At 39.8% G+C, this 25,330-nt stretch overlaps 1 protein-coding gene across 8 annotated transcripts in view; it reads right to left on the bottom strand.

Moving 5' to 3' along the window:
- CDH12 (cadherin 12) overlaps positions 1 to 25,330 on the bottom strand; it is a 568,098-nt gene that overhangs the window by 369,874 nt on the left and 172,894 nt on the right. For 3 of the 8 annotated variants that reach the window (XM_083824852.1, XM_083824855.1, XM_083824853.1), the window contains one exon: positions 22,167 to 22,268. The exons of 1 other annotated variant lie outside the window; for it this stretch is intronic. The gene's annotated coding sequence lies outside the window, so the exon portion shown is untranslated. Of the gene's footprint in view, positions 1 to 9,149; positions 9,216 to 12,480; positions 12,594 to 12,911; positions 13,010 to 15,743; positions 15,870 to 19,530; positions 19,683 to 22,166; positions 22,269 to 23,842; positions 23,989 to 25,330 lie in introns of those variants that run through there. 4 more of the 8 variants (XM_083824874.1, XM_083824854.1, XM_083824856.1 and 1 more) reach the window with 4 other exon arrangements.

Here is a 25,330-nt window from a genome sequence, read left to right as displayed (position 1 = left end):
ACAAAACATATACTTTGTGTAGCAGTAGCTTTTCAGCTCCTCATGGTAAACTGACAGGTATAAAAAGTCGTATTAACAAAACAGACACAAAAACTTCCACCAGCTTTAAGAAATGCTTGAAAAAATATTATTAAAAATGTGCAACTACAGATAACAAGCTTGCTACTACAAAAACAGTGAAAATGCAGCATAATAATATCCACAGTTAACGATATAGACAATTAACTATCACCAAATAATGCTTCACTGTTGGCCAAAAGCTCCCATACATAGCCAATATATTGCTACCCTTCAATCAAGACAATAATTAAAACCTTGGTTGGAAGAGCCATTTTTTACTGTAGCCTCTGCTTCCTTAAAGCGTGGGGAAATTGAATAGTTTCTGGTGGTTGCTCACTACTCTACAGATAAAAGACAATTTGTTATTGTCTACATGATTATTTTCAAGATGACACTGGAATTGTATTTCAAAATGAGTACTATATGCATCTTGCTTGAATTTTGACAACATATAATCATTTACAACTGTTAATGCAAGTGTTAATTTGTAGAGACATCACTTTGCCTGCAAAATTAATAGAAAATGAGAATAAATACCTGCTTCTAGCCAATTCTCCAGTTCACTTACTAGGTAAGATAGCAAAGAACAACACAGGTAAATGACCATGTGATCTTGAAACTCGTACAAGACAACTGTTTAACCCCTTTCATAACAAACTGACAAAAGACACCTCTCTCTTATTTAGAGGACATATTTCTATTTGTCAGTTTTGAATATGTATTAAAACATTGGCTTGTTGTTATCTCTGTAGCCTGTAGCTGAAAGGAGTTGTTTATATAAGACTAGCTACAGATTGCCCTGCTGCAGCATTTAAGCCCTTTTAAAGATACCACAGAAGTGACAGTGATAGGACAGCATAGAGCCAGACCACGCCCAGGCCCCAGGGCCACCAGCCCCTGCCTCACTGGGGCCGCAGCCCCCCACATCCCTGCCCTGCCCGGTCATGGCCCCTGCCCAACTGGGCCCACCTGTAGGCCCATGACCCTGTCCAGCCTTGGCCTGGTCCTGGCCCCATGGAGGTGCTCCTGGTGCCCCGCTCCTGGTGGGTCACTGGGATGGGCCTTGCCTGCCGTGCCCTGCCTGGCCCACCTGGGGACACCCCGTGCTCCAGGCCCGGGGGAGCTGCTAGACCCCACGGCACCCCAACAAGCATCAATGAATTATCTATCACAGTCTTAAATGCAAAACACTGTAAAATATGTGGGAAAATTTGTCACAAAATGTTCTATGGAGGACCGATTATAACAATGAATTGATAAACTGATCACAAATGTGGCTTGTTATAAATAAAAACAATCAAGTTTTCAAATACAACCGGCTTGAAAATTCACAGAAAGCTTTCAGAGATCATTTGTAAAAGTGTCCAGAGATTAAGCAAGATGCACACACATGCTCCAGAAGCCCAGTATAACCTAGACCTTTGATACCTATCTTAAAATCCAAGTCATTTCAATTTCTAAAAACTTGTTCAAAATTATTATCTCCATTACTACCACAAATAGATCTGCAACAAAAATCACAGAATCCTAGAATTATTAAGGTTGGAAAAGACCTACAAGATCATCTGGTCCAACCATAAACATAGAATCATAGAATATCCTGAGTTGGAAGGGACCCATAAGGATCATCAAGTCCAACTCCTGGCACCGCACAGGTCTACCCAAAATTTTAGACCATGTGACTAAGTGCACAATCTAATTGCTTCTTAAATTCAGACAGGCTTGGTGCAGTGACTACTTCCTTGGGGAGCCTGTTCCAATGTACAACAACCCTCTCGGTGAAGAACCTCTTCCTGATGTCTAGCCTAAACCTCACCTGCCTCAGCTTGACACCATTCCCAAGGGTCCTATCACTGGTGATTAAGGAGAATAGGTCAGTGCCTGCCCCTCCACTCCCCCTTGTGAGGAAGTTGTAGACTGATGAGGTCTCCCCTCAGCCTCCTCTTCTCCAGGCTGAACAGGCCCAGTGACCTCAGCCAGTCCTCATACGAGTTCCCCTCTAGGCCCTTCACCATCTTCGTTGCCCTCCTCTAGACACTCTCCAACATCATTTTTGTACTGTGGTGCCCAGAACTGCCCACAGTACTTGAGGCGAGGCCGCGCCAGCACAGAGCAGAGCGGGACAATCCCTTCCCTCGACCGACTAGCAATGCCGTGCTTGATGCATCCCAGGATACGGTTGGCCCTCCTGGCTGCCAGGGCACACTGCTGGCTGATATTCCACTTGCTGTCAACCACAACCCCCAGATCCCTCTCTGCAGGGCTGCTCCCCAGCGACTCATCACCCAGTCTGTATGTATAGCCAGGGTTGCCCTGTCCCAGGTGCAGGACCCGGCACTTGCTCTTGTTAAACTTCATGCGGTTGGTGATTGCCCAGCTCTCCAATCTGTCCAGATCTCTCTGCAAGGCCTGTCCACTCTCAGCAGAGTCTACAACTCCTCCAACTTTGGTGTCGCTAGCAAATTTGCTCGAAACACCTTCTAGACCTACATCCAAATCATTTATAAAAACATTGAAGAGGACTGGCCCTAAAATGGAGCCGTGAGGGACCCCACTAGTGACCATCCGCCAGCCTAATGTGGCCCCATTTACCACAACCCTTTGAGCCCTGCCCATCAGCCAATTGCTCACCCGTCGTATGATGTTTTTGTTTAGCTGTGTGCTGGACATTTTGTCCAGTAGGATCCTATGGGAAACCATGTCAAAAGCTTTGCTGAAGTCCAAAAAGATCACACCAGTTGGTTTCCCTTGATCGGCTAGATGGGTGATCTTATCATAAAAAGAAATCAAATTTGTTAGGCAGGACCTACCCCTCGTGAACCCATGTTGGCTGGGACCAATGACTGCATTGTCCCCCAGGTGCGCTTCAATAACTTCAAGGATTATCTTCTCCATAATTTTACCAGGCTCTGATGTGAGACTGACAGGCCTGTAATTGCTAGGGTCTTCTTTCTTACTCTTCCTGAAAATTGGCACAACATTTGCCAGCTTCCAGTCTACTGGGACCTCTCCAGATTCCCAAAATCATTGAAAAATAATTGAGAGAGGTCCCGCGATGACGTCAGCCAGCTCTTTAAGCACCCTGGGATGAATCCCATCCGGACCCACAGACTTGTATGGATCCAGGTGGAGCAGCAAATCCCGCACACGTTCAGGGTCGGTTGGGAGTTTGTCCTTCCCACCGTCATGGTCCTCCAGCTCAGGGCACCAGGGGTCCCAAAGCCCATCATCAGCGTTGAAGACGGAGGCAAAGAAGGCATTAAATGTCTCTGCTTTGCCTATGCCCTTGTCTGTGAGGTGACCTTCCCCATCAAGTAGCAGACCTATGTTTTCTTCGGTCCTCCTTTTTCCGGTGACATATCTAAAAAAAACCTTTTTTATTGTCTCCCACAGACTTGGCCAGCTTCAACTCTAGCTGGGCTTTGGCCACACAAATTTTCTCCCTACAAACATGAACAGCATCCCCGTATTCCTTCCACGTCGCCCGACCCTCCTTCCAGCAGCCGTACGTTTTCTTTTTTCGCCTAAGCTCCAGTAGAAGATCCCTGGTCAGCCAGGCCGGCCTTCTGCCCCGCCTGCCTGACTTCCGATGTTTTGGAATCGCCAGATCCTGTGCTTTTAGGAGGCAGTGCTTAAAGATTGACCAGCACTGATGGACGCCAATGCCTTCAAAAGCAGTTTCCCAGGGGACCTTGCTGACTAGCTCCCTGAGCAGCCTGAAGTCTGCTTTCCCCATATCCAGGGCTGAAGTTTTGGTGACAGTTTTCCTTCTGTCACCATAAATTTTAAACTCAACCACTTCATGGTCACTATGACCGAGATGGCCACCAAGTGCCACATCCCCCACAAGACCCTCTCTGTTCTCCAGCAACAGATCTAGGAGGGCATCTTTCCTAGCTGGCTCCATTAGCACCTGCACCAAGTTATCATCTAGGTGCTTTATGAACCTCCTGGACTTGCTCTTGTTGGCTGTGCGGTGATCCCAGTTGACGTCTGGCAAGTTGAAATCCCCCATAAGGACAAGGGGAGTTGATATCGAGGCATCCCTTAGTTCCGCAAAGAATAATTCATCGGCATTTTTGTCCTGGCCAGGTGGTCTGTAATAGACTCCCACAACGACATCCCCTTCATTTGTTCATCTCTTAATCCTTACCCAGAGGCTCTCAACTTTGCCATCACCAACTTGAAGTTCCACACAGTTCAGCCTCTCCTTCATGTACACCATCACCCCCCCACCTCGCCTGCCCTGCTTGTCCCTCCTGAGGAACCTGTAACCATCTATTGCGACACACCAGTCACAGGACTCATCCCACCAGGTTTCGCTTATGCCAATGATGTTGTAGCTGTGGGACTGGGCCAAGACTTCTAGCTAGTCCATTTTATTCCTCATACTGCGTGCGTTTGTGTAGAAGCACTTCAAATGCGCCTCCATGCACACAGCACCTTGTGGAGCAGACTGAAGGACCTTACTAGCACACAGTCCCTCCGATTCTACTGCACTATCCCTTAGCTTATCACCGGCATGCCTGGTTTTATCCCTTTCCCCCTTCAACTCTAGTTTAAAGCCCTATCTATCAGCCCCGCCAACTCCTGAGCAAAAATCCTTACCCCTCTCTGAGAGAGGCGCATCCCATCTGGTGCCAGCAGGCCCGGTGTCGTGTAGACCTTCCCATGATCAACAAACCCAAAGTTCTGCCGGTTGCACCAGTCCCAAAGCCACGTATTAATGTGACGAGTCTACTTGTCAACATCGATCCCCCCTATGGGAAAGACGGAGGCAAACACAAACTGTGTCCCTGAACCTTTAAGGAGTCGCCCTAAAGCCCTGAAGTCCCTTTTGATCGGTCTCGGACTTCTCCTTGCTACTTCATCATTACCAGCCTGAAAGACCAGTAGTGGGTAGTAGTTGGTGGGCCGCACCAGGCGAGTGACTTTCTTAGCTAAGTCTCTCACCCGAGCCCCAGGGAGGCAGCAGACTTCCCTGTGGGTTGGGTCTGGATGGCATATTGGTCCCTCTGTCCCTTTCAGAAGGGAGTCCCCCATGACGATAACCCTTCTTTCTTTCTTCACAGAAGATGTAGTGATGTGGGGGGGTAGATTGCCTTGCCTTTGGCACCCTTTCCAACTGGGACGGGCTTTTGTCTACATCGTTGTTTTGGATGTCATGTTCTAGAGCTTCATGCCTGTTATGTAAGGGTAGATGGGAAGGTGAGGTGGGCAGGGACAGGGCGCACCTATCACGCCGAGCAGGAACCTGCCTCCATTATCCCCTTAGCCTAGGTCCCCTCCTACTGCCTTGCAGGATGAGGGAACTTTTGTCTTCTGCATAGCAGGAGACACTTGTGCTGTTGCAGGCTCGTGAGTCTGTCTCAGAGAGGATAGAGTACATTTCCACCAGTCACTTTCCCTCTCTGATTCCCTGATGCTCCTGAGCCTGCTCTCCTCCTCCCGAAGCTCCACCACCAGGCTGAGCAGCTCTTCAACCTGGGTACACCTCCCACAGGCATACCCCTCGCTGCTGCTGTCAGATACCAACAGAAGACTCGGGCACACCCTGCAGCCCAAGACCTGGATGGCTGCGTGTTTCCCTGAGCCCTTGGTCTGAGTAGCCACATCGGTGACTGTGGCTGGAGAGGCCACAAGAGATGTGGAGGCCATGGTTTTCCGCCTGGTGGATACCATGGCCGGGTCCTCGCAAGCACGTTCCAAAGCACCGTTGGGAAAAGACCGCTGCAAAAGAGCGGGGAGGGGCCCCCCCTGCTCGCCTTGCCTGCGCGAACTGCCGCGCAAAGTGCCTTGCCTCGCCCTGTTCGCCCGTCCTGGTCGCCACGCTCCCTAGGGGCTGCCTTTGAACGTCGGGGGGGGGTGCAGAGCGCTGCTGGCTCTGCCCAGGCCTCGTCAGCCTCCCTCCTGAGGGCTGCCGGCGGCTCCCTCAAGTGGCCTCGATGCCGGACAAAAAGCCCTGCCCGCCTCAATCCCCCACTCCGCTGCAGAACACGTCTGCCCCGGAGCCGATCGCCTGCAACATGCAACATAAACAGCTGACACCCTACAAATAATATATGAAATGTAATAAATTTACTAAAAACTATATTGAAATACATCAAAAGCTCAACTGTAAGCTTGAAGCTTCTTATAATTGATCGGTATAGGTAAGAGGTAGGACAACAGCAATGTACATTTGAGAGAAAAATACATAATACTGTAAGAGGAGTGTTGCTTCCGTAAAACAGAGAATAAAGCACTGCTATTGCAGGCTATCATATGGCCTAATTTTCATGTGTGTAATATCCCATTTCCATCCAAAGAGTTTTATTATTCTTATCATACTGACAGTTGAACTAAAAGTAGGCACAACTTTTCCTAAAGCTTAAGAACATGTTTCTTCCCAAAACTTTTTAAGCTTCGTAATGATCCACTTGGTAGGACCCAGAAATAGATTCAGAACTGGCATTTATCATATTGCTTATGTAATGTTATTTTTCCCCCCATTCAGATTTCCACATAGTGCTTCCACCTCAGATTATTAGTGACTTCACATAGTTCTGTATTTACCTTTTTTAGCCCACTCCTTGCCTCAGTCAACAGAAGAACTTTAATGCCTCATAGAAAACTCTGTGGCAGGAAGATACATTATATCTTATTGCTTGTTCATAGTGCCTCACCACTATATTCCTTGTCACCAGCTAAGGGAAAGCCCTGGGTTAATAGAACACTATTATAGCACTTAGCACTTCTACATTCTACTGTCCAACTTCATCATCTTTCCGTAATTTTGGTATCTGTCATTGCATTATTGTCTGAGTACCACTGAAAGATGACAGCACCATGGGGGTGTATTAGACTCAACACAGACTCCATAAAGATGAATTTTCCTACTGTGATAATTTTGATTTATTCAAGATTTTCCCCTCCCAGTCTGATCTGCAATCCTGAAATTGTATACAACCTCTGAATCTAAGTAACATTTTACTCCTCCCCCAAATTCAAGGCACTTTATATTATTATACACTGACATTTTGTACAAGATATTTCCAACTAAGGTCTTACAGAGTTTTTATTATTTATTTTTGAGGAAGGTATAAAAAGCTTTAGGAGAGGCAGAGCCATGGGGAAGCATCAGAGAATTCTTCTCACTAGCAATACCCCAAAACCTCACTGAGACACTATTCTTCAATTCTCTCAAAGATCTGTAGCAGTTGCAAGCCCATGGTTTGCTCAGCATGGCACAGATATTTCAGCTTTCAGAAAGAAACAACAAATTTCAGTAACAGGAAAAACAGCAAACAGTACGATGAAACATTTACTACAAAAGTAAGTGCCCAGTTCAGCATAGAAGAATTTACTCAAATCAGTGTATGTCAGGAGAAGCTACGTGAGCTTCAGTTAATATTCCATCATACTCCACTTGTATAGCTCAAAGTCAACAGGCCCATCTGATCTTGATATGGTAAGTTATGAAATACAAAATGAGTTGCAGATTTCAAAGTTCTTGCTAGATGGGATTATAACCAGAATTCATGGAAACTAGCATCATCCTTTCTGGCTAATTAATCGTATCAGTTCTTTGTAACATATTTGTTACCTTACTATCAGTGACCTCAGTTGCAAAACTTACAAACTGCATAATATGATAATGTTTTATACAATAATATATAATACAATTAAATTTATAGAGCCACTTATTCATTAATGGAAGTAAACCAATGTAAAACACCACTTAAATCAAACAAGTGATAAAAAGTCTAAATGATTCATGGCTCAAGCCCAGTGTCCAACAATACATGCTGGAAGAGAGAATTAATACAAAAGACTTAAATAAAATGGAAAAGCCCATAACAGATAAAACACGTTTTTCAAAGGTGCTAAAAGAACATCCTTCATGGCAATTAGAATAGAAAGGGTCTAGCAGGTGAAAACTGGTTGTTTTTTTTAATGATTGAGTTTTGAGGTGTGAAGCTCCCTGATGACTGGATGCACATAATACTGTCAGAGGTGAAGGCAATACCTCAGATAGTAGGATGTCATATGAGTTACAGCTTTAAGTACAATTATTGACACTTTGGATAAAAGCAAGTCAATCAAAACAATTCTCTTCTGATGTCACCAGACATTAAGCACAAGGAGCCACCCCATGGGCTGCATTCCCATACCTGGTTGTGAGAGAAGTGGCAGCTGTCTGGTGGCACAGAAATATTCAGGTCTTTTCCCAGTACAGACTTGTATTTTCACAAAAAAATCATCTTTGAGGGATCAGGTTTCAGACACACATCCATTATGTTTGATGACAGTTATCTAATGGAAGATTAAAACAAACTAAAATTGTAACCTTTTTTCCTGTTATTCTTTTGCCTCCTGATCAACTGTAACTTGCATAGTCTACATTTAAAGAGAGTTTCTGTTGTTTGCAATGGGGTCTGTGAAGCACAACTGAAAGCAAAAGATACCACAGGACTAAGGTGTAAAACAGCACACTGAAAAACAGAGTATAGAGGGCATAATGTGACAAAATTCAGTTTCTTTCTTTTGTTCCCTGCTCCAAAATTACTTGGTTCAAATGATTCAGTTCATACTTAAGATGATATATCAAGGTCCATTCTGACTAAAACTGAGGCTTGACCTGTAGAGTAGTTATCATCCTTGACAAGAAAGGAGATAGATTATTCCCTTTATAATTCCCTTTATTTAAAGCCTTTAATCTTGCAAGAATCAGACTTCTACCTCATCTCCATATAGGCTGACTTTCAGTCTACCCTAAATCTCATCTCTAGCTTGTCTGCATTCCAGGAAACAAACAAACAAACAAAAAGAGAGTCAAAAGGTCCTGAAAAGCAAGCATCAGAAACCCCCAGTTCAGGCAATGCTGCATTCCCCAGCCTGCACGGTGGAAAAGAGCAGTTTGAGTGAAACACACAAAATTAGAAGGGCCACTTATTCCTGGGCCAGCCATGAGTTCTGCATTAAGTTCTCAGTGTAAAACACACCTTGTCATGAAGAAAGAACAATTAATGGCGAAGTACTGCCTTTCCTAAAGTACAAACAAAATGCAAGGTACGATATTGTCTTAAACGACTTTGCTCTCAACGTACCAGCCAATGCAGCAGAGGAGACAAGGGAGGACACTGTATCAGAGCAATGTCTGGAGCTTCTTGAGCCTGAAATAGAAGGTGGAGAGATGAAACCGCATTCCTCACTCCTCAGGCTGCAAGTCCATATGCATCAGAGTAAAACATTGTCGCCACCTTCACACATAGGTAACAGAAAGATTTGCTCTTTGTGAAAGAAAGCAGAGGATGAACTCCCTTACAAGTACAGCTTTTATTTTTATTTCAGATAACAGAACTGAGAAAATTGATAAAGGCTTGCTTTTTGCTCTTTTAATGAACTGCTGAAAAAAATGGCATCATATCACTGCTTTCTTGGAAGCCTCTAAAGGTATAGACTGTGAATGTTAGAATTTAGGTTGATGTAATTCAAAGAAGATTGTGTTTTGTACGAAGACGTGTGTAAAAATGTATTGTTAAATTTTAACATGCTTTGACATAAATCTTACAGAAAAAAGTAGTGAAACCGACAGCTAAGACAGTCTTTGAACAAATCCTGACACACTCACTGTCTGAAGGTTTTTTAAAAAATTACTTCCCAGTTATACCACAAACAATAGGGGCTTGAAGTCAGGAAAGCTTTAAATCGTTTTCACATAGTCTATGCATGCACAACATGAAATATATTCAAATGTTCTTTTTCTGCTCTCAGAAATCACCTTCTGTCAAATGCTTCTGTTCTTAAATGTCTCTAATCATGAAGACTTCACGCTTCTCTACACAGACTATTTCACTGGTATCTTTCCATTATAAGGTTTTTAACTATATGTAACCCAACTTTTTCTCGCTATAAAGAAAGCACTTAATTCTTGCCCTGCTTGTCCTGAATATGGACAATATGTTATTCTCCCCCATTTTCAGGAACTTTAACTTCAAAGGAAGATTCCTCAGTCTTCAGATGAGTCTCCTCATCTTCTCTTCTTTTGAATTTAAAGCCATACTTATTCAAAGTTTCTCTTGTAAGATGTGTTTTTTGTTTGTTTATTTTTGTTGTTGCTTTTTGGCTAGTTGCTTGTTTTTTTTTTAACCAATTAGACATGTTATTCTTGTAGGGAAACTCCTCCTGTTTTTCTTGCAGTGTAATTTCCAAAACATTACAAAAGGATTACTGAAGCTGAACAGGGATGAAAAATTGTCTCACTAGCTCTATATAGACTCACAGAATAATTGAGGCTGAAAAGACACCATCAGGTCTCTTCTCCAACATAGTGCTCAAAGAAGGGTAAGCTGTGAGGTCAGGCCAGGCTGCTCAGGGCTTTTGCCAGTTCTGTCTTGAATATCTCTGAGAGTGAGGGGAAATCTCTTCCAGCCATTGCTTTTTCGTTGTTCACCAATCCATTCATTTCATCACAGAGAGTAATCAGGTTGGTCAGGCATTTATTCCTCTTGATAAATCCATGCTGCTTGTTCCCCATCACTACCATCTCCTTCATGTGCCCAGAACTGGCCTCCATGACTTTATGATTTTCCCCAGAATCTAAAGAGCCACATCCATACCGTAGTTCCCTGTATCATCTTTTTGGCATTTTTGACAATGTGTGAAAGCTTTGCTTTTCTCCATTCTTCAAATCATAACCCAAACTGTACACCTTCTATCCCAACGTGATTTTACAGTCATGACCAGTTTGCAATCCCACCTTCTCTTTCCCCATTCCTCCCTGAGTAGTTATCTAGCCAGTTGTTCCCTGGTCTGTTTAGTACTTGATTTCTGCACAAAGTGATTTCATTTGCCTCAGTTTCACCACTCCATTTAGTGATTATTTTTCTGGTTTTCATTGTTATTTTGAATGACGATGCTAGTCTTTTAAACACTCTTAATTCTCATCTGTTGTGTAGATAGCAAATTTATCTATAAACCCCATGAGTGCTATGTATTTCTATTTGATCGCCCATAGGGTTAATGACAATATCGAGTAGAGCTGGGTCTAAGGCCAGAGCAAAGTCCTTATGACACACACTTCCACTCTGAATGTGAGCCATTTTGTCATTATGCAGAACAGTTCTGCAATCAGTTCTGTGCTCACTCTTTGTTGATCCATCTAGATCAAATGCAGATTAAAATAGCATATGAAACAGTACCCAAATCCTTATTTAATCAGGATTTATGACACCTACTGTTTCTGCTCTATCTGTAAGACTACTGATTATTAGAGAGCTTTTACATAATTTATTCATGATCTGTGCATTTCTACCATAATTTATTTTTTAGCTCTCATTTTTAATTTTTAGAACTCAAAATGCTACAAGTTACTCATCAACGAACTGGAGCCATTGTCTATCGTTATTACAGCATGTAACAGATCACATTGATTCCATCTGTCTCTTTTACAACAGCAGCCTTAACACACAGATTTTTGGGGCTGTTTAGGTGATGGCCTGCAATATACAAGGAATTGAGGGATTTTGTTGTTGTTATTATTGCTTTTACACATCAGTGAATTTAGATTGCCTGGATTTTTAAATGCTCGTTGTGAAACATGTTCAATAGGCCTATATTGCAATAGCAGGTAACTGAACTATCTTTTTGAAAGAGGGTGGCAGTACAACATCCCAAGATGGAAAGCCAAACATAGAGACAGAATAATTATTCACTTGTATGTAAACTGTCCATAGCACTTCAATTTTGCATTGCTATTTTTCAGTATTTTCAACAAAATATATTTGATATTCAGAAGAATAACATTTTGTGTCACTGCATTATACGATTACATATTTTGATCTAAAAACCACCAAACTAACGCAACTCAACCACATTTTCATTGGACTTTCACATTCAAATGCCTTATCCTCTGTTTTACTTCACCTAAAACTCACATTGACATTAGAAAAATATCTGTTTCCTCCAGGTGTAGTGAAAGTGAAAAATCCTAAACTGTTGCCATTGATTTTTAATCTACATTGATTAAAATTCCTTGATTTTAGGAATACAAGTAATGCACAGTGTATGAAATGGGCTCTATGGGCTTATTTCTCCTTCTAGTGAAATATTTTTTTAATAGATTTTACTTAGAAATATATTTCAGGAGACTTATATACCTGATTTTGTACAATATGCATTTTATTATTTTATAGCATTTTGTACACATCTATTTTTTCCTCCATGAAGCTTGACTGAAATTTTTATATCACGTTTTATGGACCCAATATTCTGTAACAATCTGATTTTCTTTAATAGCCCATCCTGGAAATGCATATTTAAGTAATTCTTAAAAAGGATATAACGTGTTATAATTGAAAACCTCAGCTCCATTCCTTCCAAAGCTCATATTTTTGTGAGTAATACCACTAAGAACTGTGAGATCAACGTCAGGCTTACCAACACAAATAAAGCTTCGTAGAACCCATATGTGTATTACCGATGTCCATATCCGATAAATAAACACAGCGTTGGCCTACATAATCAAGCATACTCCCTAGGTAAGAAATAGTCTGCAGTAAAAACAATAATAATAATATTAATAATCTAGAAACACCTTTAAAGCAACCTTTATAGATTCTCAGACACACAAAATAACAGGGTATTGACATACTCACATTACCCTTATAAGCCCTGAAAGGGTTATACAGAAATATAGAACACTCTGTGGCCCTCCATGGTCACAGAGGATGTGAACCTAAGAGTTGACAGCACAGAAGAGTAGGCAGAGATACATAAACTGATCTTGGCTTATTTTTGTGATTTACTATCCACTCTGAACAAGTTCCATGTTCACAGCATATGCAACCAGCATAGCAAAGCAATTTTACCAGACACATTATTCCTTTGCCACCTGGCAAACAAGGACATTTCAGTAGCAAGGATGAAGAAAACTGCATCAGTACAGCTCCTGATTGATGACAGTCCCCTTGGAGAGACAAAAATTGTATGGGTGAAACATATATAGAAATACCATTTTATTCCTGATTGCATTTGTTTACATTTAGGAATAAGACTGAGGAGAACCTGTGCTAATTTTGACTGCACCAAGTGTTGAGTAAAGCGTTACAAATTGAAAAATTTCTAAGTCAATTCCACTGGTTCTTTTAACACCTTCGCAAGATGCTGGGCTTGATATTTTGGCTCTTATTATGGATCCCATATTTTTATCCTCTAAATCTCACTGGTTTGTAGGTTTCTCTTCCCCATTTCCTTATTCTTAAGGTATGCTTGCTGCAATGAGCAGGATGAAAGGTGATACTCACCTAATGCAGTACAGTACCGTGGAAGGACACTAAGTAAGAATTTGAAGAGGAATTGTGACAGCCCAGTTGCCCCATTGCAAATAAATCCTCTCATCAAAACTAACTAGTTTTGGCACAGTGCTGTATTGGTAAGATAGCATAAACTGCTTCCAAGTGCAACAGCTCATGACTCTCCAGTAACATAAACCACTTTCTGAAATAGTTACATCCTTACAAAGATTTTAATTTTCTAGCCCTACTTTCATCTAAGCTGATAGATTCTTTTGCTTTGCTCTACCCACTCATCCTTGTATTTAAAGACACAAGCACATTTCAAACATACTCAAAATATCAAGAATCACTAGTAGCATGAACACATTTAAGCAATTATTTATTACTAAAAACAAACAAAAAGAAAAAAAAAAACTAAACCTCTGTTTTGTGACTTGAGCCTTCCCTCTGAAAAAAAAAAAAAAAAAAAAACAGCTCCAGAACATACTATTTTCCTTGCAAGTTTTTATAAGCAATTTCTTTAACAAGCTATTCCATTTAAGGTGGTATTGCACAATTAATTTGCCATTTTCTACTATTATTTGTTTGAGTTGAATAAATATGTTGCATGGGTATAGTTTAATTTAATTCTTCCATTTCAAACCAGTAAAGCAAATCTGGAACTTTTTTAAGAACTTGATTTTCTTGGATTAGTTTTAGAGTTGATAGCAGTCATAATCCAATCAGATGCAGGCTTTGAAACTTGAACTCTTGTTCAATCAGCTTGTTATAAAGGGTAAAAACTCACGCGTGCTCAGATTATTATTGTCTTTTAAAATTATCTTAAATTGGCGCTAAAATCTGAAGAGTCCCAAATTAGTGCCTAGTTCTGAAAGGTGTATGTGTTTTTGCATGAGCTAATTACAAAAATCTCACTTAGCTGTGCAGCTGTAACCAGCACCTGATCACCTTGTTTACTTAATTAAAATAGCATGTAAAAATTTAATCCGTGACATATGTACATCATACTTCTTATAATTTATAGAAGACTATATTAAAAATATTGAAAAGACATTCACATTAGCAAAATTAACATTCCTAAATAAATAAAACACTTTTTGCCCCTTCACTGAATAGCCAGCTGTTTTCTTCCCTCTTTTACTTTAATGGTTTTCATGAATCATGGATCTTTAGCCAGTGATTCATTCCAGAATTCACAAATGCAGTAATGTGTTTTATGAGGATGAAAAACTGTGCGTTTGGCTCACATTTATGGTATGAAAAAAAAACACTGAAGGGAAAGAAATCATCTTCAAGTTTACATGAAATTATAGGAAAAAAAAGGTCTGTGTACAAATAGTATCCAAGCCCAGTATTTAGTTTTGTAGCAACTGAATCATAGCAGGTGTACAAGAACATTTTCTCCGTGCATCCTCTGTTGTATCGGCTAGATTTCTACAGAGACCAATGTCCCAATGGAATACTAGAAATTAAATGAACTTTCGTATATTCAAAATAAGCAGAGAAAGCAAAATGGTCAAATTAGAAGTGAAATCACTACAGAAAAAAAATATCCAGCAAGACATTTCAAGTAAAATCATCATGAGATAATCAGAGGATACAGCTATCCTGAAAAGATAACAGAAAGTCTTGCCTGAGGCCTGTAAAACTGTACAGTATTGTTTTAAGCAGCTATCAAATGGTCTGGCCTGTAGCAGCTGGAAAAAAAATATATATATATTCTCACAATTACGCTCTCCTGTCAGTACTTAGGAAGGCCTCTCTGTAAAAGACTCCCTGTAAAGAATGACTGAATATAAAGATTACAACATCATGTCCATCATGCCTATTTGAGTCTGTAGACAATCCCAAGATATGAATTACCTTTTATTTTTAGTGTCACACCTTTTATTAAAAAAAAAAAATCTAGGAGAAAAGTATGGTGATCACAATGTAGATCAACTCTTTCATTTAAAGATGCTGTATAATAGTGGTAATGACACGCCTAAAGAACAAAGTGAAAATATATGTTTTTGAAGGACATGTCTCTGGAATATCATTCCTCAACATTAGAGCATTTCTATAGAAAGACCCCTTCAATTTTAAGCTGATTAATAAATATTAAGTTATTTTGTGAATGAGTATTTAACAGTAAATAGAGGGCTGGAAGAGTAGTGTCTCCCACCTCATCATAACAGAATAGCTGTTTCAGCAGCACAGTCCTTCTCAGGACAGCAGCCTTTTCATCCACTTACCTGATGTCATTAGAAATGTTTTGCTGAATTACAAAGGGACAGGCAACAAAGCAAATGAGTGAAATAAATACAGCATTAAATTCCCATAACATTCCCATATAATTAATCATGCTAGCTACCAAAGTAAAGTCAGTATTTATATTCCAACTCTCATAGTAGTCTTCGGACCTACCTGTTCTGACATAGATAACTATTGTTGCTTGTTTAGAAAGTTGATAAATTCTACTGACGTTCAAAAATTAGATTACTCTGAGGGGCTGAAGTCAGATGTTCAAAGCACTGAACCATAAGAACAGCACTGGAAAACATGAAGTTAAACCAAAGATTAATTTGGTTTACAGTGCAGACCTATACAATGGACTCAAATATTTGGAGGTTTTAAAGTTATCTTTCTTTTTTAAGACAGAAGAAAATAGACATAAGGTTTTCCATAACTGTTCTCAAAGACTTAGCATGCCTGCTTTTAGCGTCGCTTTCTTTAAAGCTATGACTCATAGGTCCCAAAGCAGTGATGCTTAGGCTGCTCAGACACCCCTTTCCAATTCCATCATTAAAAAATAGATGACTCCTAAAGTCTGTACTGTGACTGCAAGATCTGAAAATCTGAAAGCTAAGGTCTTTAAGCAGTTGTATTTTGGAGTAATAAAGGGATGGACTTGAAAATAAAAAAAATAGTTTTCTAAAGCAAATTTATATTGCATACACTACATGCCTGACCTTCCCTAAAAACATGTGAGAGCCTGAAATAAATGACAGAGTAAATATTTGTAATCAAGGGAATACAAGAAACTCCAAAAGCCACAGGTTTATTATAGGCTTTCTGAAAAAAAAAAAAAAAAAAAAAAAAAAGTCCAAAAGAGAACAAGAAGCAGCAACGGTTCCAAAATATATCAATTAATTGGAATTGAGAAGACAGTTGTGTTAAGGATAACAACAGCATGATTTGGGCTGAGGTATGTAAAGATACCAGCAGATAATGTTACATTACCTCTTAAGCCTACTAGCCAAATGTCATATACAAATTCAATAATCATACTTTCTATTCAACTCACAAGCAAGTTAATGAAAATTGGTGTCCCCCAAATCCTTTCAGACTGCTCAGAATTGATAACTTCTCTCCATGCATTGTTCTCCCACCATATTTGCATATACGCTGTATAGTTTTGTCTAGGCTATATTATGTGCTAACTTATGAGAAATCTTACTAACTGTATGGCAGATTATATCTACTCTTTTACTAACCAACAGTGCAATTATCCTGTTGTAAAAGAATACAGTTTGTTATTGAAAAATCCACATTTAACATTACTCTTTCTTTTATGCCTCCTAGATTGTTTATTTTTTCCCTGGAATTACTGCTAAGGCGATTAATTTATAATTCTTCATTTCCTCTTTTTGCACCCTGTTCTTGCTATATTTGCCGTTCTAAAATTTCTGGTACTTCATCCATCTTGCTCGTGTTCTATGAAACAGCCCTGAGATATATTTGAGATATTGTGTTTAAGAAAGATTCAGTTGGTTTGGTAAGTAACCTGGGATAAGTTTCATCACATTCTAACTACATGAAAATAAATTGTTTAGATAAGTGAGCTATATAATCTGAGATCTCATACCATTGTCACTGGTATTAACTGATGCTCACCTAATTACAGATGAAGAAAAAAGCTGAAAGAAATAAAAACCGTAAACACTTCTGATGACAGGTTTTCTTCTCCTCACTTTATTCTTACTATTAAAATACTTACCCAAAGCACTACCGATTCTTCTGACTCCTTACATTTACCTTCCTTAGGATCTTATCAATGATCTGAGGTCAGTGAAATCTGCTTCCAAAAAGTAGATTGTTTTACCGTTGCTGTTTTCCTTCTCCTGAATACTATGGTTTCATAAACAGCCTCACCCAAGTTGCCCTCCATTTGCATGCATCTCAGATCCTCTCCAATAGTTTGGATCAAACCTACAAGAAACTACCTTTTGCTTTGCCATCCATATCAAAAGCTGAGCATTATCATTGTCACTGACACAGTATTCTACTCTACTGAACAGCGTTTTCCTGTATTGCATTCCCCAGAAATGTGAAGGATCTGTAGTCGTATATCACAAAAAGAGTACTTTAGATAATACCATGAGTTGCTTGCAGAAAGTCCTGATTCCCTGATTTTCCTGGTTTGCTGGTCTATGAAGGAACCTCCACATCATGGCATTGCCCACTCTCTTCTCCCTTTCAAAGACTTTTAGATTCCTTGAGTCCCTCTAAAATCAGGGATTCTGAATGCGGAAGTATTCAGTATTTAAGCTATTTTGAATACCTTAGTGGGTAAGTTGGAAGTTATTAGAAGTTAGAATTTACAGTATAAAAAGGACATAAAACTACTAGAGAGTGTCCAAACGAGGACTATGATTTATGAGGAGTAGCTGAGGTCCCTTGGTTTGTTCAGCCCAGAGCAGAGCAGGCTGAGGGGAGGCCTCATGGCGGCCTGCAGCTCCCTCACGAGGGGAGCGGAGGGGCAGGCGCTGAGCTCTGCTCTCTGGGGACAGCGACAGGACCCGAGGGAACGGCATGGAGCTGGGACAGGGTAGGGTCAGGCTGGGTGTTAGGAAAAGGCTCTGCACCCAGAGGGTGGTTGGGCACTGGGACAGGCTCCCCAGGGAAGTGGTCACAGCAGCGAGCCTGACAGAGTTCAGGAAGCATTTGGAAACTGCTCTCAGACATGTGGTCTGATTTTTGGGTGGTCCTGTGTGAAGCCAGGAGTTGGACCAGATGATCCTTGTGGGTCCTTTCCAATTCAGGATATTCCATGATTCTATTCACAGGGATACTTCCAATTTACACGTCATAATTTAGATTACAAGGATTCTACGTTTTCTTCTTGTGTAAAAGGGAAAAATCACACTCTTGAGCCAAATATTTCCAAAGCATATAGATAAATTCAAGTTTTACAGTGCTTATTTAACAGACTGAATGCAGTCTTTTCTTCATAATCACAGAATCACAGAATGGTTTGGGTTGAAAGAGACCTTAAAGACCACTGAATTCCAACCCCTTGCCATGGGCAGGGATACCTCCCACCAGACCAGGCTTCCCAAAGCCCCATCCAACCCAGACATGAACATTTCCAGGGATGGGGAATCCACAGCTTCTCTGGGCAACCTGTGCCAGTGCCTCACCACCCCCTGAGTCAAGAACTTCTTCCAAATATCTAATCTAAACCTACCTTCTTCTAGTTTAAGGCCAATCCCTCTTGTCCTATCTCTACCCTCCCTGAAAAAGTGTCCCTCCCCAGCTTTCCTGTAGGACCCCTTTAGGTACTGGCAGGCTGCTATAAGGTCTCCCTGGAGCCTTCTCTTCTCCAGCCCCATCTCTCTCAGCCTTTCCACGTAAGAGAGGTGCTCCAGCCCTGTCATCTTTGCATCTCTCCTCTGGACTTGCTCCGACAGGTCCATGTTCATGACAATATTCTTTAATGGCAATGAGCAATTGATTCAAAAACTCATCATATTTTAAAAAGAAGATGAAGTAAAACAAGACAAAGCATTGTTCAAGACTCCACGTATTTATAATGGGAAAAGTAAAGGGCTTTTTCGAGTTGTGTCTATTAAGCAAAGTTTTGAAATATAATCATTAATATTAATGTTAATACCAAATCAGGGCCTAGAAGCAAACTATCACCTTTCTTAGAAATGAACAAAAAGCTCAGCCAAGAATTTTCCTTTTCTTCTTTTGTGGGAAATGTCAAGTATTCATTTAATAGTAGGAATTCTTTCAAAGTCAGTTTTAAGATTGGCTTTTCTCCCTCCCCAAAAGGTAGGTGCCACTGTTAATTGAGAGAAGTTTTTTAAGAAGTTGACACCCTTTATCCCTGAGCAAAGATTACATGCACAGTAAGTTGTAATCCTTGCCTTTGCAATATCATTTTACGAGGTTAAGAAGATGAATGTTCATTGCTTTTAATCCTTACCATGATTCACGAGGCTCTGTGTATCCTTTCCCCAGAGCATCTACAACTGAACGGTTGTTCTGCCTGCTGCTTAAATTACAGAGACATCTGCAAAGTAAAGTATGGATTGTTGTCCCACAACCGAGCTGCCTCTTCATCTCTCTGTAGTATTTCTTTGAAAACAAGAAAAGGTATTTTTTTTTCCTTGTTTATCACTTTTGTTTTGCCAGACTGGGTGATACTATGATGACCTGGATTACTGCCTGCCATGCATGCTTTCAAACAACATGTTCAGCTGCAAAAACCCACAGTGAAAAGGAAGGGAGGGTATAGACTTGTGAAGGACAGAGCTGAATAATGCTCATTTTGTGCACTGAGCTCTTCAAGGTTCACAGATCTAAGGCTGATTTTCCTCATCTTAACAGAAATCTACGTAGCTAAAAAAAAAATACTTGAACACTTAAACCCATTGTGAATGGGGTGAGTATATAACTTTCTATTTCTCTAATACCATCCTATTACAAGTTCATTAATACACTGATTTCTGCATCTCTACTTATATGCGTACATACTGATATAAACATATCCCACCCATATAAGCTTACCTAACCCATAAGAGAAGCTGAGCTATTGTGTGGTATAGAAGTACATAACAGCATCTAAGATAGCAGTGGAATTTTTGGAGTTTACATCATAACAGTGAGAATTAGATCACTTAACCTGTTCAGAATTTTAAGCCAGATTTTTAACTGTGCACCTAATTTTACAATCTTGCATTTTAAAAACAAAGCATGCCAAGCTCCCCCTCTGTCTGCACACTGGTGTTCTTAGCAGGTGTTCTACTAAGTGCTGGTCTTATCAAGTTTCAGATTAAATTTAATGAAATAATTCCACACTACTTGCTCTCTAATACCTGTCTCATTACCTGTTTACCTGAATGCCCAGGAAAAAATATACAGTTTTGACTAAAATCCATGTGTCAATAAATAAATAAATAAAGGTAAAATGCACGGCAAGGTATCATTTAAAAACCATTTAAGAAAGCAGAAGGTGTACGTTTGTGTGACATTAGCATCCAATACTCCTTTGGCTAAATTCCAGTGAGCCTAGTCAAGATAACAAGTGCTGATAGTGTTGACATCCCAGAAGCTTTTTTTACATATTTGGCAGAGATAAAATCTGTTTCCTAACTCCTTTCAACTATGTCAGATGCACACAGCTTGGAAAGAGGAGATTCATAACTGAAAATTGTATTATTTACCCTAAAAAGCAACCAGTAAAGACAGACCTGCCCGACTCAAAAACTAGGAGCCAAACAGTTACAACATTGTATCTAAAGTTTTCATTAGAATTTCATGGCAGAATACATCTCTAACTTTTAAGTATTTACATAACATACGTCACTCAATTACCCAAATCAAGCCACGCGTAAAACCGAACCTGTCTTTAGCATCAGCAACACAACTTCATTGGGCAGGTTAAATGTGCGCTATCCATTGAAATCAAGGATTACATAAAATGGAATTCAGGCAGGACAATTTCTTACTATAAGAAAATATCAATACATTTTTTAACAAGCACAATATATTCAGAATTTTATTTTCTATTCCACTGAAATTAAACATTGGTGAGCCCCAAACTACTCTCTATAGCTGTTTGCCTTTTCTGTATAACTTCATCACAGGACAATCAACATCCAGATCTTCTTCTCTCTACGTCTGTCTGCACATGAGTGTTCATAAGCAAGCATTCAACAAAGTTGTAATATACAAGCTTTTACTGAATTTAATCATTCCACGTCACCTCTACTCTCTTCCCCAGCATACAAAGCTTCACAGACCAAAAATGTTAAACTAAAACAAACAGAAAACCTGTCACCTTCTGGAGACTGTTTCAAATTATTTAGGCTCTCAGCTCAAAATAAAACACAATTAACTTCACGAAATTAGAAATTTAATATCTACCTCTTCTTATTTATTTATTTTTATTTTAGTTTTGGTATGGACAAAATACAGCCAGTGTTGCATTGTCCCCAGCATTAGATTCTTGCCAAGAGTATAGTAAAACCAGTTTACAGTAGATTCCATAAGCAACAACTGAAGTAGACAATGGCGCATTAATAAACATGAGGAAGCCTGTGACATTGTCTTTTTTCCCCTGTGTAAGAGGTTCTGTTAAGGTATGCCTTTGAAATAAGACAAATACCATTTGACAAAAATAGCACCCTGCAATTACAAGAAAAAAGCATTGTAAAAATAAAGCTCAAAGAGAAAATGGATTTCTGTCCTTTAAGAGGTGCAATACAAACTATAAACGTACTTTTATTTTCTCCAATCTGCATGTAAATTGAAAAAGCCTGAAAAAGGTAACATACAGAATAGGCATTTGTAAATTGTTGGTCAATATTACTGCAAGCCCTGGATTGCATCAAGTATTTTTGTTGAGATATTCAGTAAAGACACTAGATTCTTGGATTTCTCCACCCCACTTTCTTGGGCCTAAAACTAATTTATGTTTAATATATAAATAGCAAAATAAAAAACCAAACAACTAAAAACTGAGAACTGAATCCGTTACGTTTTACAGGATGAGCTGACTGCAGTTATGAGAAATTTCTTGAAGATAATGAAGAAAAACAGAGCGCTTAAAAAGTCTACCTGTGAATAAGATGCCACATCTTTCAAGATCTTACAGAAGTGAAGTTCAGACCTTCGCTGGCCTCCTTCACCACAATCCTCAACTTACTGGGTCACTACAGTCTGCAAAACATATAAAAATTAAATTGTCATTGTCAACAGCTGTTTCTCAAGAGCATCAAAACCAAACCAAACCAACCAACCAAACAAAAAACAGAGAATGCATTATTAAGGAACCCAATCTAGCATAAAAAAATGAGCAAGTCACCAAACATCACTTTTTCTGCACCGTTTAAGTGAACATGGCAAGGCAAGGAGCAGGACAAACACCCTTTGAATGGACGGCTCCTGCCAAGCAAACATTCAGCAGAACGAAACTGCTCACATTCCTTATAGCTGCCTAAAACTTGTGAGATTTTTACTGATGGTAGGCATTACTGCAGAACATCCTATTATGGGTGTGATTTGTATGCATTGCCATGACTGGGTTCCCTTTGTGTCAGCTATCATTCATCACAGTGGGAAAATAAACACACAAAGATTTCTTTGAAAAGAATGGAGGAGTGATAACATGAGCTAGTGACATTGCATATAATGTTTTGTTCTTTTCACAGTGGTTTTGCAGCCAATTTTGTAAATCAGTATCATATATGGTGGGATGGTTACTTTTCTTTTAAGAGCCAGGTCTTTAACTCACAGGAGCAACTTCCACAACAACTCCATCCTGAAATGGCTCCTATTCCAACTCTGTGATACATTTTTGTTTGAACCTTGATCTAATGTTAGCTTTGCACTTACAGGAAAAAAATAAATTAAAAAAAAGGCCCAAAAAGGACATAAATGTTTTCTATTACTTCAATAGAACTAAAACTAGGGGGGTTCTTTGTTTTACTTTTTAATCAGCAGTTTGTATATTGGAATTTCTGAATACAGATGAACATCAAGAGAAATGAATAGGACAAAGGAGAAAAAGGAAATTAAAAAACAAGTGAGTCCAAACCCGAGGCTGAAAGAATACTGAAGTAGAGATGGCATCCAGATATAGTAAAAACTAAATAAGCAGAAAAATCCAAGGGAAGACAAACAGCAGAACTGGAAAGTAACTGTTTGCATTTATTTATTTATTTTGACATATAATACCCAATCTGCACCAAAACATCAGATTATATTAAATGCATGCTTTTAGAAATTTAAAACCACAGAAATTACAGGTGAATTGTGTGCAAAGAGGAGTAAGCCATTTATACAGATATTAATAACCCAAGCTTCCATGCTTCAGGTAGGCACTGGCATAAAAGCTAAAAGCATCGTGCAATGTGAACAGTACGTTTATAGCCACGTAACTTTTGTTTTGCAGTACCTCTGCTCCCCCCATACCCACACACTGGGTTAACACACAGCCACTTTCAGCAACTTAGAAAGCTACATCTCATTAAAAAAATCATTAAATTTCCTTTAACTTCAGTGGAAGCAGTATTTCTTAAAAAATATTTGTATTTAATTCTGAGACTATTACTATCATTCAACCATAAATTTGTTATCCTAAGCCATTTCCTTCACTGAGAATGAGTTTACTGCAGGAACAATTGACTGCAGTGCCAAAGCTGGTAATATTCGAATAGACCAGATGGACGTGGCACTCTCACCTTTTAAATTTCTCATATTCTAGAGGAAGGCAGCACCAGAACTAAACCTACCCATGAAAAAGGACAATCTTTTTGACTTTTTGGTAAGGCGAGATGGATTTGAATCACCCACATCACTCCAAGTTTACCAAAGCAACTGCCTTTGATTTTCTTTTCAAGATTTTCCTTGTGGCTTTTACATTAAAATATGAATGTACCTACAGGAGGGGAAAAAAAAAGAAAAAAAGAAGAAAGAGCTAAGGAGAGAACACTGCACATTGCAACACTGCACAAGCTTTCTGAGTCTCAGAAACAGCTTTCTAATAGCAAACAAAAAACTGTTCTTCAATATTGATTCTTCATGTTATTGAACTGGATTTGTTAGCAAAATATTAACTTCAGTAGCACTTGATATCTGTTAGGAACAGTAACTGAAGCATGCATCTAGAACTAAACACATTGCAGGAGTCTGGAGTTCACTGATGTAAAAAAAAAAAAAAAAAAGAGAGAAAAAAAAAAAGACATTTTAAGTGAAATTTAAAATGAAGAAATGAGGAAAGCTGAGGAAAAAAATCAAGCTGCTTTGGTGTTAATACTTTGAATTCCCATTTCCTTGAAAATCATGTTAACCTGCAGCGTACAGCTCGAGCTGCTTTCTGGTTGGAACTCTTACAGAAAGCATCGGCAACAAGAAAGAGATTACAATGACTCTTATTGCAAATAAGGACCGGAGTAGTTCTGTAAACCTGATCGATTTTTTCTTTGTTGCATTGATTACATTTGAAAAATCTTTTCTGTAAATACCCATCTTATTTAGCTGGAGGAAAACTACAGCACAAGAGCTGTAATATATGGTTAGGATTAATCATGTAGCCTGGGGAGACTACTGGGAACTATCAGGCCATTTGGGTACACTGGAAAGTACTAGTGTTCACAAAAGTTTTTCAACACATTCGCAAACCAAAGTTGAAGCTGTCAGATTTGCTCTCAGCCATGCAGCTGCAGGAAGCAACAAATGATAACGAACCTGACTATTTGATAAAATATCATTCAGTTTGACACACAGATATTTTTCAAAGTGGTACAATTAACTAGCAGTCATGTAACCTGTACTGCATGAAATTATGGTTCCTTGTTCCTTCCTGGTTTTGTATCTGGACTGTTTGTATCTGGAGTGAGTGTCACCGCCCTTTTCTGTCGGTGCCCCCTTGCATGTGCTTGCAGCCTTTCTCCCATATTTCACAGCAGCTGTCGGTGGTGTACCAACGAGGCAAAGGGTGCATTTGCAGAAGGACAAGGCACCGAGTTGCCCCCAAGCATTTCCCACTCTGCCGTTACTACCAGCCCTGTGGGCACCGAGTGTGCCTCACCAGCTCAAAGCCCACTGCTGCTGGCAGGCAGCAAGCCAGGGGCAGGCGCCCTCCCTGCACACCCCATTGGGCAAAGTAATTTCTTGCAAGATTTACAAACTCTTGCATACAGCTTACTCACAGCCACTTTCATTTGGGAACATGATCTCAACCTCCTTGTGTTTCTCTCCTTAAATAAGGAACAACAACA

Source organism: Anser anser (assembly GCF_964211835.1).
Source record: "Anser anser genome assembly, chromosome: 2".
Classification (NCBI taxonomy): Eukaryota; Metazoa; Chordata; class Aves; order Anseriformes; family Anatidae; genus Anser; species Anser anser.
This window is presented reverse-complemented; position numbering and strand designations above follow the sequence as displayed.